This window comes from Triticum urartu, chromosome 7 (genome assembly GCF_003073215.2).
Source record: "Triticum urartu cultivar G1812 chromosome 7, Tu2.1, whole genome shotgun sequence".
In the NCBI taxonomy this organism is placed as follows: Eukaryota; Viridiplantae; Streptophyta; class Magnoliopsida; order Poales; family Poaceae; genus Triticum; species Triticum urartu.
This window is the reverse complement of record NC_053028.1, coordinates 15083233-15096797: the sequence shown is the minus strand read 5'-3', so window position 1 is coordinate 15096797 and position 13565 is coordinate 15083233. Positions and strand designations below refer to the sequence as shown.

Genomic DNA, 13565 nt, shown 5'->3' with positions numbered 1-13565 from the left:
GCTCGCCTATGGCTATTCCCTGGCTTCTAGAAAAAAAAGTATTTTCTATTCTCCTACCCCTGAACTCGTGGCCTTCCCAAAGCTGGCCACTTTCCCCAAATTGGCCGGACGGCAGCCTCCAAATCGCCGATTCGTCGTCGCCATTGCCTCCTGCCACCACCACCACTTCTCGGCAGCTCGGCCTCTTTGTGTCAAGTTAATCACTGCTCGTCCCCAGCTCGTCCAAGCCACAGCTCGCCTCTGCTCTCCCATGGACGACACGGCGCACGCGCGACGCCGGCGGTCGATTTCCCTCGATGGCTAGATCGCCGCCTCTACCTCCACATCGTCGGCTCCTCCATAGGCTTTGTACAGATTTGGTAGTCAGCCCGCCGGAGCCCAAGAAGAAGCACAGGGACATCGGTCTCACCTGAGTCGTCGTCAAGCGCAAGCTCGTGGTGGATGCTCCGCGCCGTCCTTGGCGCCTTCGTCCTCATTGATGTCTCTATCAGCATCAGCGTACTCCATGGCCCGCCATCAGTCAAGTACATCGACGCTGTCAACAAGGTGCTCCAATTCTTCAACTACAGAAATGTGAGTACTACTTCACTTTACAGAGCCAAAAAGATACCTGATTGCGTATGAATGATCTATTATCTTTGCACATTCAGGCGCATATAGGCTAGTCAATTGATTCATTCTTTAGCTTAGCCCAACACATGGACGTTCACGCGCATTTGTACGTTTTGATCTCACCAGAAATTATGTGCACAGAGTAGTTATCTATTTCAGATTTACAAGTTCATTTTTCAGATTGTTACTACCTTTACAAGGTTAGTAGCTTAGTCTTGTCCATTTAGTTCATCAATCTCACAAACTAGAGAAGGCATACAGAGCTTTTACTGATTGCTTCATTAGGTGATTGGCATAGAATTATTATTTCAGCAGTGCTATCATCTGTAGCTGTAGAGACAGAGTGTGCTTGAATATAAATAGAATAGAAAGTTCCTGGGCCTACTAAGGAATGAAAAGATATAATGATAACTATGCAGTGTATATGCATATAAAGATCGCAATAAAATATTGCAGTGTTTAATCATCATCATCTTCTTCTTCTTCTTGTGTGGTACGTCGTTGATGATTAGTCCACAACTGTTGAGCGATGCCTGCACGTAATCGCTCACCAGCAACTCGATCATCTTCTTGTAAATTTGCGTGCCCTCTACCTTGTTGGTCACCTGTGTCAACATTTCCTTCTATACCCTCTTGTTCGAAAAGCTGAAACAACTCATCATCCCTATCAACCTTCCTAATGAAGTTATGGATGATGCAACAAGCCATAACAATTTGGACCTGTTTTTTGTAAGGATAAGGGATTCCTCCATTCCTGGTTAATATTGGAAATCGGGCTTTTAGAACACCAAAAGTGCGTTCTACAACATTCCGCAGTTGTGCATGTAGATGGTTGAACAGATCTTTCTCACTACTATACCGACGATTAGTTCCACGGAAAGAACCAATGTGATAGCGATCTCCACGGTAGGGGGCAATAAATCTTGGAGTATTTGCGTATCCCGAGTCAACAAGATAAAATTTACCTGCATGTAAAGTTTGATATCACACTCAAATTTTCTATCATATAATCATATGTTTGAGACAATGAAGATAAACTTTACTTGCATGCATGTAAAATTCATGTATTTAAAATTTTACCTTCTGGAACAACAAAGCCACCATCAGTAACAGCCCACCGTAAAACGGCCTGATCCGATGCAGAACCTTCCCATCCAGCAGCCACATATAAAAATGACATGTCAAATGACACTACCGCCATAACATTTTGAGATGGATAACCATGCCTATTTCTGTATGGAGTTTGCTTATCAAGCTTGATCTTTGCATTAATATGTGTCCCATCAATTGCTCCGATGCAGTTCTGTTGGGAAAATTGTGAATTAGAATGTAAGTTTTAAACCATTATGCAAGTCATTTGGAAAAGGAACATGTTCTTGAGATAGGATATATACCTTGAAGTATGGGTAGTACCTTTCATCGGCCAATATTTTGGTTGGAACTTCATTGGCCGGATCAGTTATGCAAACATCACGCAAACCATTTATGGCTTTTAAAACTCTCTTGAAGTGTCGACTAATTGTTTCTCCTGAATGTTGAAATCTATCCTGGAGAACACGATTCCTAACATTATGCCCAATTGTATGTAGAAATATCACTAGTTGTTCATTCACATCCATCCGTTTTGTATCCTTAAGTAAATTCCTCTCGCACAATGCATCTCGCAGTAAGTAGAAGGTGTGCTTATCAATGCGAAGTTGTTCATAAAATCTAACTGGATGCCCTTCTAACCACTCTTTAGTTTTCTGAGCACCAGTTAATTTGGAAGTACTACGTGGTGTTTTGAATAGTCTTCCAAATAGCACATATCGAAACAGTGACACTGCCGAAATGTTATGAACAACCATCTGCTCAGAATCAGAATATTCTTCATTTGCCATATCTTCCATCACTCTCCTTTAACTGATCGATAGACTTTCTGTTAAATGGCAGGACAAAAATCATGTAATGAGCGAGAGAACACCATTGCATCATTGTTGTGTCAAACCAATCAACGTAAAGGAAATATATGCCATCAATTTTATATATTCGGTTCTTTATTGATCCGAACAACATAAATATATATAACTCCAAATATCAAGAGTAGAAATTTATAATTGGATCTTATAATTAGCAAGCAACAACAACCAAATAAATATATAAAATTGCAACTGCCATTGATTGTTTGAACACAAAATTACAGAAGGATTAATGAAAAATTGCAAATATGACTTAATCTCAAAGCTCAACGGTACATTACAAGAAAACAAAACTACGCATTGTCAACCCAAAGAGATCGAGTCTCTTCATCCATCTCCACGAAAATCGCCCTTTTATTGGCTTGTTCAAATGCTTCTGCAGCTTTCAATTTTTTATTTGCCTCAAGTCCAGGCATGCTATTTAATATCTTCATACATGCTTTCACTGAGTAAGCTTCTATCTGTTGTGCTGCATTTTTCTTTGATTCAGCGATGAGGAGTGATGCGTCCGCTAGGCGATCAATTGCGTTTATAGCATCATCGGCTGATCGCTTCTGTCCCTTTGGAGGTTCTTGTGATCCACTTGCATTGCACTTCTTCTTTTTCTCTGCCTTGGTGCTATTAGGCTTTTTAGGACAAACAATAGTGGGATCATTTATTTCATCGGATTCTAGTTCTACCACCTCATTCAGATAAATTTGTGCTTTAGTTGTTTCACCTTTCCCTTTGCTAGATACAGCACCGAGTCCGGATGCAGTAGAGCTCGCACATATGTCTTGCAGGTCTATCCAACTAGGCCACACTTTATCTCGGTATTCTTGAATATTCTTATCCTTCTGCGGTTTGTAAGTTCATTGTTAGTCTATTGGTCAAGTGTATGATATGGCAATTATATAAAAGTTACTATTCTTAAACTTACCAAAATGAGTTCTGCCCATTTTTCTTCTGGAGCTTTGATCATTTTGTCATCGTCATCCCAACCAAATCCTGTGTGCTTTAGAAGTCTGTCCATGGTAGCATAACAATTCCTGTAGTACTTATGGCGATTTTTTATTTGTTGCAACTCAAGTTTGTCTACCTTGGACTCATTGAACTTTTCTAGGATTTCACGCCATGCTTTTTTTGTGTATCCTGTTCCTTCCTTCCCTCCATTTAAAGTTTGATCTTTTAGTATGTTCAGCAATACTTTGTCCTCTGAAGATTTCCATGTGTGGCGCTTTGTGACCTGCTTATCGGTCTTTTCCTTCTTAATGCTTTTGATTTGGTCATCCATATTTTCCTAAAGGGAAATAAAGCAACAAAACGATTACTAGTTAAATCATTTAAGTTACACAAATACTGCAATCTTTGTTACCTTTGGCACCAATTATGATCTAAGGAAATTATCATGAAGGGTATTCCATCTACAAGGATTGCCTATATTGTAGTAAAAACTAAGACCTGACAATTTACATATGTGACTAATCTATAGGGAATAATTGTCTATTCATCACTCAAGTAAACACACAGCTGCTACAGATTTAAATTTCAATTTCGTAGTTGCATTCATGTCCTGAAAGCATGAACCTTCTTCCTACAGATTTGAGTATGCTGATCAGTTTCTGATTATGGACCTTACCTGTAGGATGACGAATCTGCAGATTGATCTCTGGTGATGGAAACAAGTTGGGGAAGAGAGATCCCTTCTCTTCCCAGCAACGGCCAGTTGCCAGTAATTGGTGATCCCAGCCTAACACCGGCGGCCAGGGAATTGGCGATCACAGCAGGGGTTAGCGGCTAGCCATTGAACTAGGTTTCCAGATCTTTTTTTGCTGATGTTTGTTGTGCTGCCGTCCAGTTTATATAGATGCGATGGAAAAAATGGCGCCTAGAACTGGCTGCGGGAGGGAAGAATTGGCGCCAATAAGTTTGTTGAGGAAGGAGCGGAGAGGAAAATGAGAGTTTTATGTAATCTTGTTTTCTCAAAAACGAGTATTAGTCGTTTTTGATAAAACGTAGTTTCCTGGCTTTGTGGAAACAGAATTTAAGTTATCCACGGTTTTGTTGGAGGGCCCAAACATGGTTTTAGTTTGTTGGGCGGTTATATGGGTCCACGGAAAACTAGTTTGGCTAATCCATCGTATCCAAACAAGGCCTAAGTAGGTGAAGAACTTGACTACTATCGACGACTGTGATGAAGAGTGAGAATACATATGGGTCATTTGAATACTGCAAAAGGTTTGTTTTTCCCGTTGCAACGCACGGGCATATTTGCTAGTCAGACTAAAACTCCTAGCCCGATTAGCATGGAATGGTCATCTTTGATACGAATTCGAATGACCAGCAGGGTTCTTAGAGGGAATAACTAGTTGGCGGGTAACCCCCCAGTCCCCCACCCTCATTGTATATCAGTGGGAGTTAATCAACTAATTCATTCATAGGCTGCAACTTATTCCACTCTAAAACATGTACTCATATTTCTATTGCAGCACATAGCTAGGTACCTCTTCAGTGTGTAGCTGCAGATTTGGAGCCGCATGACCAGAAAAAAAGAAACAACGAAGCAACAAGCCCATCAATGGAATATGCAGGTATGGCCCAGTGATTGTTCGAATTAACCTTGTTGAATAAGTCTTTATCATGTTTACTCCATCCGTTCCTAAATATAGGTCTTTTTACAGATTCCACAATGGATTACATATAAAGTAAAATGAGTGAATCTACACTGTAAAATATATATGTAGTTTGTAGTGTAATCTCCAAAAAGACTTATATTTAAAAACGGAGGGAGTAAGTCCTCGGAAAAAAACTTAAGTTTTTTCCTCTATGCATTTAGTTAGGTCGTCCAAGCTAGTAGTGTGTTAGCTGATTTGAAGTAAGTCATGCAGATTAGAGAGTATTATGTATGGCAAAATTTGTCGTGCCAAGTTGTGAGTGTCGCATGACACCATGCATGTGTAGCAATGGTAATAGTGTGTGTTCTGTTTCGGTTGTTCCGATCTGCATGGATGTGGTAATGGCGCGAACCAGTGCTGCGTGGAGTCCAATCAGCGAGTCAGAGAGGATATTGACGTGGAAATATAAGCGGGCGCAGTCAGTTGTGGCATCTGCCGAGTGATCTGATCTCCAGGGACATGTAATTGACTCAAGCTGGAGGTAATATCATCGGTGGTATTATTTCTGGACATTGAAATACGGTTTGCGCTATGGCTAGGACTCAGGTGCTTTTCATCTCAACAAAAAAAAGGACTCAGGTGCTTTTCTGCAGCGATGTCCAGAGGTCAGGTGCTTGCTACAACGTGACAACCAACGCCAAGGCCTCTACAACAGGACCAAGACCCAAGGTCAACACAAACCAACGTACCGCCAGAAATTTGCGCCAGCAAGAAGTCTGCAAAGTGAACGGTAGGGCCCGGGCGAACCAAGGGAAAGTGCCATCGAGAGAACACCGTAGATGACGTACATTGTGCATAGGAGGCCCACACCCGGAGCAGCTATTGTTATTGACTCGAGCCGCACCATCGAGACTCCTCAAGCAACAAGAGGACGCCTTTAAGAAAGTAATGATGCCATAACGTTGTCACCGCCCGGTCCGGAGGCCGGACCTAGTGCTTCCCCCGAGCTTGAGAAAGGGAGTCCGACCAGGTCCAACACAAAGCCTCCAGGGAGGGAACAGCGCCCGCGGGCGTCTCCGTTGTTAGCCTCATCTCGAACCAAGGATTTCTCCCAACCCAGATTGAAGAACTCATCGCCCATCGCAGCAGCAAGAGCAAATCAACAACCGCAACCGGAAGAGTCACCGCATCACAGTCGCGGGCTCCAGGAGAGTAGATGGGTGTGGCCAGGGGCTACTTAAGCTGTTTCATCAGGTTGCTTTTAGAACGCCGGGAAGAGCCGAGTGTAAGCCATGTAGCCATTTTAAAGAAGAAAAGATTGGGGGCATTTGAGCGCCCCTGGCGGCGTTCGTCGCCGGCTAGAAAATCTTGTGTCCACTATTCTTCTTTTTCCACGTCTGTTCAAGTGAGAAGAGAGGTAGCTAGAGGACTGCGGTTCCAACATCAGCCTTATCTCGAACCGAGGATTTCTCCCAACCCAGATTGAAGAACACATCGCCCATCGCAGCAGCAAGAGCAGATCAACAACCGCAACCGGAAGAGTCGCCGCATGCCCGCATCACAGTAGCTCCACCACTACGCCGGCCAGATCTGCTCGGTTCGAGCTCGGAGCCCCTCCACCACGCCCTGAGGACTTCCACGCCAGCGCACCTCCATCACATCCACCAGCCACCACCTCCGCCACATCCATCAGCCACCACCTCCACTCATCCCCCACCACGCCGATTGGACCCATCTCAGACCGCTCGAGAAGCACGCGCCACCGGAGCAGGCCAGCAAGGCACCGGCGGCGGGATGTCGGCTCCAGATCTGGCTCGCCCCATGCCACCGCGAGGCTACAACCCAGCTCCATCCAGGGACTGCCCTGCGGCGCGAGGGACGCCGCCCTGCGAGCAGCACGGGCTGCCTGACGCCAGACAGCCGCCCCCCACCAGAACTGTCGTCCGCTGCGCCCCACCAGGACCATAATCCGCCGCGAGCTCCGCCCAAGTCCACCCGGACAGAGAGAGAAATTGCCCCGTCGCCACCTTCCCAGGGCACGCCCGGCTTCGCCGGCGCCCCCTCCGGTGGCGGCGCAGCGGGGGAGGAGGTTGAGACTACCCCCGGCGACGCGGCAAGGGTTTCTCCCCGTGTCGCTAGAGGAGGGCGACGCCACTACAACAAAAATGCCATGTAGAGGCGCTAAATGTAGGTGTTAAAGACGCACTAAATCATCTCTAGCAGATTTTAGAGTCGCTCATTAAAGCGTCCTACGAGCGTCTCCTCACGCACCGTCTCAAAGACCATTGAGACGCGGAGGTAGCGTGTCTACATGGCAATGAGACGGTTTAAGAGCGTCCTTATAGAGCGTGTCAACATGGATATGAGACGTTTTAAGATGTCCTAATAAAGCGTGTCAATATGGATACGAGACATTTTGAGAGCATCTTTATACCCCTAGGGACGCTTTGGTAAATTCATGCTAGATGCAACTGCATATATTCTCTTCCTATTGTATAAAGTGTTTTTTAATCAATTGCACTTAATATAGTTACTTGCTCATATGAAATAATTCGACTCTTTTTTACATATCATAAAATATTCAAAACTTGTATGGCATGGCACGAGATAATAACATTGTATTACTCAGAGTAGTAGTAGTTTACAAACTCAATTGTACACATCTCCTATTAACAATTACATGCGCAAACTAGGTGAAACATATCTATATGATTTTTAGTTTCTACATGTTGATAATGGAACAATGGCTCCTTGTTTTCTCTGCTTCTCTAGCTTATCCTTGTGGCAACTGCCTTCAAATTCCGCACATAGAAGATTTTCTGCGAAGAAAGCCCAATGAGATATAAATAAATTTATTCGAACTTCTATCAGTAAGTTTTTGTTTGCTGAACATACAGCTATAAGAACAGAGAAGAACGGTATTACATATACCACATCGAGTAAACATGCACTGCAGAAGTTCAATCTTGCCGTGTAGATTTCATGTGCCCATATGAAGTATAGATACATACTGTAAAAAGAAGAAAAATCATTATGTCATCGATAGATTGGCTAAGGTGAGAATGCTTCAAGTGTATTTCTTAGAAAAAATAACAACTAACTAAGTATTCACCATACAAAGTGTATATATGTAAAGAAATAGCAGCAGTTTAACATACATGGACTGAATTCTAATGGTTGTTGACACTAATAGTCTCTAAGCCTTAATACTAGCTCTACTTATTAAGGGAACGGGTTACCATAAAAATACTGAATTCTCATGGTAGTTCATATTAATAATCTTCAGTCTAACACAATATCTACATAATTATAAGCGAGAATGATACCATTTAGCTGCTCTAGACATAGTGCAACTCATGTTACCCAGATGTTTTACATTATCAGATATGATTAAATCTTACCAAACATGATAATATATCCATCCACGGTGCTCTTTATCTGACAACTTGAGAAAAGTTTCTACAGGTGAGAAACTGCATGTGTGAGTTGATCTCTCTGTTTAGAGTAGAAGCCATGTTAATTCTAAGAAATGTTAGAACGTGGGCGCAAAGCTCTTAATTTTAGTTATGGGAGTGGAGGGGGTGAAGGTGATTTGACAGTTGATACACAACTATTATTAACTACATGAAAAAGAAAAATGTGTTAAGAACACTGACCATCCTATTCAATCAGGATATTATCAGAGGCTTTTTATGAAGCACCTGCATATGTGAGTGCCAATAATTTGGGAGTAAACAACGAAAAAAGCTATATGTAAATTGAAGTAGTAGTGTAAATTGAAGTGGAAGTCTACATGTTTAATTAGTAAACAGACGAGAGTTCAGAAAAAAAACCCGGCAAAGCAGTGTTGTCCTATCTTAATAGGATAATCTAATGTACAATGTCAAGTTTCTCCTCCACAACTAAGTACGCATCAAGGGAGCGGCTCCAATTTTTTATTTGGAATGAATTGATAGAAAAACTAAAACAAAAAAGTAGATCGACTCACATATAAATGAATTTGCCGCCTTGCTGCTGGTCGACAGTGTCAAGCACGAGGTCAGCCTACCTGATGGAAACGAGCTTCACATGGCGAGGACGCTTGTTGGATTTTTTTTGGTCGCAAGACATCGGGTTCTTAGAGATAGAGGATGCCGAGCGAGCAAATGGAGGGCCAGGTAGGAGTCGTCACCGGGGCATACAATTTCCCCCCGAAGATTATATAAACTAATTAAGTCTCTGATGGCATTGTTGCCGTGGGCGAACAAATAAAACAGCTACATACAGAAAGGTGGATCTGAATCAAAGTCTGAAGAGAAGGACAGCGAACATACAAATAAACGAGCGCCTAACTGATCAATACCTTTCGTCCTCCTCGTCAATCTTGTTCCTCTTCTACCTTCCTGTCGGGTCGTATCTCGCTACGATCTCACTAGGAGGAGATGGCGATGTCCAGTTCCGTTGCCCACTCCGCCACCCGCCATCTTCCCTTTCAGCCGGAGTGCATCGTGTGCCGGAGCTGCAGGTCGAGGCCGCCGGAGTGGGGCTGGGCCACCGCCTGGAGGCCGGGGTCCCCGAGCCTACTGTTGGCGGCCGACGGGCGAGGGGGTGGACCTGCTACAGCGAGTCTGGGGTGAGGAGGAGCAGGATCTTGGCAGAGAGCGGCGGTGTGGCATGGCGGCGCTAGTTTTAGAGGCCAGAGATCGCACCCTTTTTCCATGGTAGTTACTTTCTTGGGCCATCTCGCACGATGGGGGATTAGGGTGGTGGTGGTGGGCTGGTGGCGCAAGATATTTTCAACCACCAGAATCCTTTTTTTCTATGGGAACCAAGGACGATGTCCTTTGCGCCTCAGAAATCGTCCCTATGCACTAAGTGATTTTGAATAATGAGACGTTGATAAAAGCGTGGACACAAAAACGTCCCTACATACCTATTTTGTTGTAGTGGCGGGGGTTGGGAGCGGGGATCGGGGCTGACTAGATGAGGGTGCGAGAGAGGATATTGACATGGAGATGTAAGCCCGCGCAGTTAGTTGCGGCATGCAGCGAGTGATCTGATCTCCAGGGACTTGGAAGTGACTTAAGCTATGGATGCTAGTGCGGGTAGTGGACCAATATTAGTGGATCAGACTGTTAGGCTTGGCCGTGTGTGTGCATGAGCTGTGTTATAAAGCTCTGTAAACATGTTGTTTATTTTTGGTGTAGAGTGAACATGAGATTATCACAAGTGCGTGTACATGAGACTCTGTGTGTTCTTCTCCTGTGTGTATCCAACAGTGATGCGGCTTTAGTTTGGATCCATGCATTCTTTCGCCGTTGTCTAAACGTCGGAGATGGTCACGCTCTTTCTCGAGAGCCACCATAACACCGCCGCCAACCTCTGAGCTTCCTCCAGAACAAATACTGTCTAGGACTACTGCGACACGCTCTAACCTCTCCATAGGGTGTGTCGAGTGCGTGTTCGGGATACCATGTCGGCATGGTGGTGGTCAGAGAGCATAAGTTCAAAGGGTTGATCGGCATGATCTCACACATGGTAATGGCTTTTCCTTTGATGGCTCCTAATCCTCAAAACATATTTAGTGTTTTTACTTATAAACAGAAGCACAATCACTGAATTTATCGACGCAAAATATAACCTTATGGCAAGACTACATAAGTTAGGGTGCATCCATGTCTTATAATTCTGACGTCTTTACATATTTATAAGTGTGTATGCCCCGGTGTATCCTACTACTTTCGGTGGCATAAATATGCTCATCAACCTGGTGGCACACTAGCATACCTTGTATCTATTACTGAAGCTTTGTAACCAATTTCTTCCCGGTACATCTTAGTTGCAGTATACTACAACTTCAGTACATTTGTAGATCCTTGTTGATTTAGTAGTACCTTTGTTTCATGTTGTGGCTTTGCCAACTACAAAACTATATATACAATTATATTCAACCAAAATGACAACTAAAAAAATAGAAAACCTATCTTTATGAATATCTCATAATGGCGTCATACCAACTAGTTGGACCGGCACTGGAGACCAAAATTTGCAATGGGCTTGGGTTTGATCTACCTAATCGGAGGCACGGACAGCCTGCCGCGAGGCGACAGCGGGGGAGGCGCCGGCCGTGAGCCTGACACGCGTGAGCGTGCAGGAGGATCCCAAGCCGACGCTCCTTGAGTCGGACCTCCGCCTCTCTCTCACGATGGCAGAAACGAATGTGCGGTGCTTTCGCTGCAAGAATGTCAACGCGCTCCGGCTCACCATCGAGCTGTCGGAGTGCGAGGCAAACAAGGACGTGGCCCGCCATGCGATGGAGCAGGCCACCTGCTCCGGATGTTGACATGCCAAACGCGCCCCGATGTCTCCGACCTGAAGGATGGCTACACCTCCAGCTCTGACAACGATGCACCGCCGCAGGCCGACGCGTACATGGAGGAGGGGCACAGGCACGCCGCTGACCGCAAGGGGAAGGGGACAGCGAGGAAATGGTGATGTCGTCCGCCCTTCCATGTTTTATCTACGTCTTATTTATGTTTTTATTACTAGTTTGTACATGAATTTGCAGTGTCCGTGCATGAATCATGACCCTTTTGTCGGGCGACGAGCTATGATCCGACTGTATGGGATGAACTATGTGCTGATCTTGTTCACTTTACGTAGAGTTGCATGGGTTTGGGGTTTTGGATATGAGGGACGCGGCCGTGGCAGGAAATATATGAGGCGTGCCTAGTCAATGCCCATAGACGCGCTCGGGTGCGTTCGCGGAGGTTTGAGGGGTCAAATTTGCTGTCTATGGCTGTAGATGCTCTTTATAAAATTTTGAGTTTGATGATGTTGGGTAGAGAAATGAAATACATGTATCAAGGTCTTGTAAAATTAGTTGTTTCCAGATGGTCTTGGCATGTCCTATGCTTTCGGCTGTTAACAAGTAGTGTGAAGCTGGCTTTCGTTGCCTTGACCCTGGAGAACTCACGTGATAAGCTTGCTTGCTAATTATAGCCTATTAGCCAGATTGATTGATCTTGACGGCTGTATATGCACGCGGAAGAGGTATATCCAAGAGACACGGGACACTGGTCGATTGCAGCAGGCCCGTGATGAGCCTGGTGTTCTACTTCTTCTGATCCAGCCGCTTGATTACTAAGGCTTACATGAGTAGATGTAGCAGCTAAATTAGTCAACACTAATCCTAACTAGGTGATTTTTGCCAATGTCGCTGCATCGTTATTAGTCCCAACATTGTAATGGTTGCACGAGTTGTAGCAGTAGCTGTTTGCCCGCAATGATGGTAGATGGGTGAGGATGCACATCTTGGGAGGAGTTTCTTTTCCACTCCAGGAGAGGACGTGCGGCCTAAGGATGGCAATGGGTAGGGTATGGGCAGGGTAGAGCAATACCATACCCATACTCGTATAGTCAATGGGTACAAAATCCTACTCGTACACGCACCCATGGGTATATAACTTTACTCATACCTATACCCGACGGGTACACGTACCCGTTGGATACCCAGCGGGTAAAACAAATAGCACACGAGTTGTTCACACTTTTACACTCATTGATAGCATATCTGACAAAAAAAATATTAGCTCAGTAACAGATAGATGAGTACAACATACTCATAAGTCAATAGGAGTAGAAAAGTCATATGAAAAATTAATGATTAATTGGCGACAACTTAACATTAGTTCACAAGCGGGTAGGGTATGGGTATACCCGCGGGTACAAGATTATACCCGTACCCTACCCATGACTTAACGGGTAGGGTATGAGTACTACCCATGGGTCTAAAAGTGTGCCCATACCCTGCTCATACGGATACGGTATCCGCGGGTACCCATACTTATGGGTAAAATTGACATCCTTAGTGCGGCCTGTACAAAAAGGAGGCGCCTAGAATCATTTTGCTGATGTTGAATCTGGAACATTCACTGCTTTTCCCGACACTAGGGTATGTTTCTGCACTACAGTGTGGACAGTGTTGCCAACTACGCACCCTGGTTTGAGGGTTGACCTCCAAGTGAGTATGACCTATAGGCCAAACAACACATGCAGTTTTATTTCTGATACCTCTTAACCCTAGATTGGACCAGCTTTGCTGGACTCTTTGCACCAAGGCAAACTATAGCTGATTGTGGCACAAAATATATGACAATCGAATAACTTTGTGTGACTTCATCCGGTTGACATGTATGAACATAGAGGCTCTTTCTTGCGTTTTATGTGCTCCCTTGCGTTAGGTATATGTCTCCTATAGAGCACTGCCGCATCAGCGTCTGCTACCCCTGCATGTCTATTGCTTTTATGGCAGCTGGTGTAGGCCTTCACAATTCACCTAAATGTACGTGTCTTTAATCTGAGAAAACAATGTAGCGAACAAACCTCCATGTATGGGTTTTAAATCCAGTGATTCAAAAAG

General features: G+C 44.5%; 1 long non-coding RNA gene across 1 annotated transcript; it reads right to left on the bottom strand.

Moving 5' to 3' along the window:
• Positions 1-7776: 7776 nt before the first annotated feature.
• LOC125523603 lies at positions 7777-12312 on the bottom strand. Its single transcript, XR_007290302.1, has 3 exons — positions 8566-12312; positions 8096-8174; positions 7777-7983 (listed from the first exon to the last, which is right to left on the bottom strand). It is a non-coding gene; the product is annotated as an uncharacterized LOC125523603 (long non-coding RNA).
• Positions 12313-13565: the final 1253 nt, after the last annotated feature.